The 2565-nt window shown below is 41.7% G+C and overlaps 3 non-coding genes across 3 annotated transcripts; all 3 read right to left on the bottom strand.

Annotated features, from left to right (window-relative positions):
- Positions 1-313: 313 nt before the first annotated feature.
- Positions 314-401, bottom strand: trnay-gua. The gene is given in 2 exon segments: positions 314-349; positions 365-401. It is a non-coding gene; the product is annotated as a tRNA-Tyr (tRNA).
- Positions 402-1361: 960 nt separating this feature from the next.
- On the bottom strand, positions 1362-1449 carry trnay-gua. The gene is given in 2 exon segments: positions 1362-1397; positions 1413-1449. It is a non-coding gene; the product is annotated as a tRNA-Tyr (tRNA).
- Positions 1450-2231: 782 nt separating this feature from the next.
- Positions 2232-2319, bottom strand: trnay-gua. Its single transcript is given in 2 exon segments — positions 2232-2267; positions 2283-2319. It is a non-coding gene; the product is annotated as a tRNA-Tyr (tRNA).
- Between the last annotated feature and the right edge of the window lie 246 nt (positions 2320-2565).

Below are 2565 nucleotides of genomic sequence, written 5' to 3'. Positions count from 1 at the left end.
ATTTATTCCACGATACAAATAAAAGCACCACATACGGCTCATTATACATGTGTCGACAAACTATCGCAAAGCTATCAATTGCAGGACCTACAGTAGCTTTAACTTTGACCTTCATTTGTGACCTTGGAGATGGGGTGATGGAAAGTATTTGTGATGCTTTGTCTCATGATGATGCTTATGTGAATGAAGCTTCGTTCAACTATCTTGAGCTGCTCTGTGGGCCGACAATAGGAACACAAAGCTGACCTTTGACCCCAGGTTGTATGGAGAGTTCATTTGTTTTCAACAGAACCATGTTGAGTTGAGTAAAAGCTCCTTCGAGCCGGATTTGAACCAGCGACATAAGGATCTCTGTCCTTCACCTCTACAGTCCTCCGCTCTACCAACTGAGCTATCGAAGGGACGGTGAGAGTCTAGCCAGGGGACGTCCACATACAGAGACAAAGGGTTAATGGGCAGAGGAGCGGCGGATGTGAGGATCTCAAACACTTACAGATTTAGCATCAAACAGAAAGTGAGAGAAATTTGTGACAACTTTGGGTTCAGCAACATATCTGGCTAAACTGGGACTGATTGAAAACAAAAAAGGATAAATTGGGATCAAATTGAAACATTTTGTGACTAAATTGGTAGAAAAAGAACTTGTATGTCCGAAGCAGGAATATCAAGTGAACGTTGTGGTTTTGAGGCACGCAGGCGTATCGTAAATACAATTTTATGAGGCCATGTTCAAAAATGTTTATCCCCAAACGGGTAGTCTGTTATGAGTATGTTCTTGTAAATTTGTCATAGTCCAGTGATACAAGATGATGTTGTATACCAAGGTTGAAGGGAAATATTAGGACTTATTGCATGATACAAACAAGACCGCCACATACGGCACATTATACGCCTCCACAATCTATCGTACAGCTATCAATCGCAAGACCTAGATTTATTGTTGACCTTCGTTTGTGACCTTGGAGCTGGGGTGATGGAAAGTATTTGTGATGCTTTGTCTCCTGATGATGCTTATGTGCATGAAGTTTCATTCAATTATCTTGAGCCAATCAGAAGTTATGGTCGGTACAAGAGAAAGTCTACAGGCGTAATCTATAAATTCAGACCTCCACCTTTCAATGGAAGATTAATATTTTTTTTGTATTTTGATCAGACCATTTTAAATAGGTATTATGAGTTGAAACTGGATGGCAGTATGTTGAATCATTATGGATTCCTTTTATGAACATGAAGTTCACACAGATGCTCAGTGGGCCGACACTATGAACACAAAGCTGACCTTTGACCTCAGGCTGTAAAAGCTTAACAGTCATGGAGAGATATTATTTTCAACACAGATGTGTTATTAGGGGGAAAAAAGCTCCTGCGAGCCAGATTTGAACCAGCGACCTAAGGATATCTGTCCATGACCTCTACAGTCCTCCGCTCTACCAACTGAGCTATCGAAGGGACGGTCAGTGAATTGTCAGGGGACACTCAGGGGACACCCAGCGGACATCCACATACAGAGACAAAGGGTTAAAGTCTGGAGGAGTGCCAGATGTTATGGGGATCTCAAACCCTTCTAGATTTAGCGCCAGTCAGCAAGTGAGAGAAATGTGTGACAAATTATGGTTTAGCAACATATCAAGCTATACTGGGACTGATTGAAAACAAAAAAACATAAGATGGGATCAAATTGAAACATTCTGTGACCAAAATGCGAGAAAAGTAACTTGTATGTCCGTAGCAGGAACATCAAGAAAACGTTGTGGTTTTGAAGCGCGCAGGCGTATCGTAAATACGAATTCATGAGACCAGGTTCAAGAATGTTTATCCCCAAAAGGGGCAACTTGTTAGGAGTATGTTCTTGTAAATTTGTCATAGTCCAAGAGAAACAAGCTGCTTTTTTATCTCAAGGTTCAAAGGAAATATTTGTATTTATTCCACGATACAAACAAAAGCACCACATACGGCTCATTATACGTGTGTCGACAAACTATCGCAAATCTATCAATTGCAGGACCTACAGTAGCTTTAACTTTGATCTTCATTTGTGACCTTGGAGATGGGGTTATGGAAAGTATTTGTGATGCTTTGTCTCATGATGATGCTTATGTGAATGAAGCTTCGTTCAATTATCTTGAGCTGCTCTGTGGGCCGACAATAGGAACATAAAGCTGACCTTTGACCCCAGGCTGTATGGAGAGTTCATTTGTTTTCAACAGAACCATGTTGAGTTGAGTAAAAGCTCCTTCGAGCCGGATTTGATCCAGCGACCTAAGGATCTCTGTCCTGCACCTCTACAGTCCTCCGCTCTACAAACTGAGCTATCGAAGGGACGGTGAGAGTCTAGCCAGGGGACGTCCACATACAGAGACAAAGGGTTAATGGGCAGCTTTATGTTCCTATTGTCGGCCCACAGAGCAGCTCAAGATAATTGAACGAAGCTTCATTCACATAAGCATCATCATGAGACAAAGCATCACAAATACTTTCCATAACCCCATCTCCAAGGTCACAAATGAAGATCAAAGTAAAAGCTACTGTAGGTCCTGCAATTGATAGCTTTGCGATAGTTTGTCG

Source organism: Nematolebias whitei, unplaced genomic scaffold (genome assembly GCF_014905685.2).
Source record: "Nematolebias whitei isolate Nwh7 unplaced genomic scaffold, NemWhi1 Nwh_scaf_7784, whole genome shotgun sequence".
NCBI classification, from domain to species: Eukaryota; Metazoa; Chordata; class Actinopteri; order Cyprinodontiformes; family Rivulidae; genus Nematolebias; species Nematolebias whitei.
Note: the sequence above shows the minus strand (reverse complement) of the source record. Positions and strands in the feature narration are given on the sequence as shown.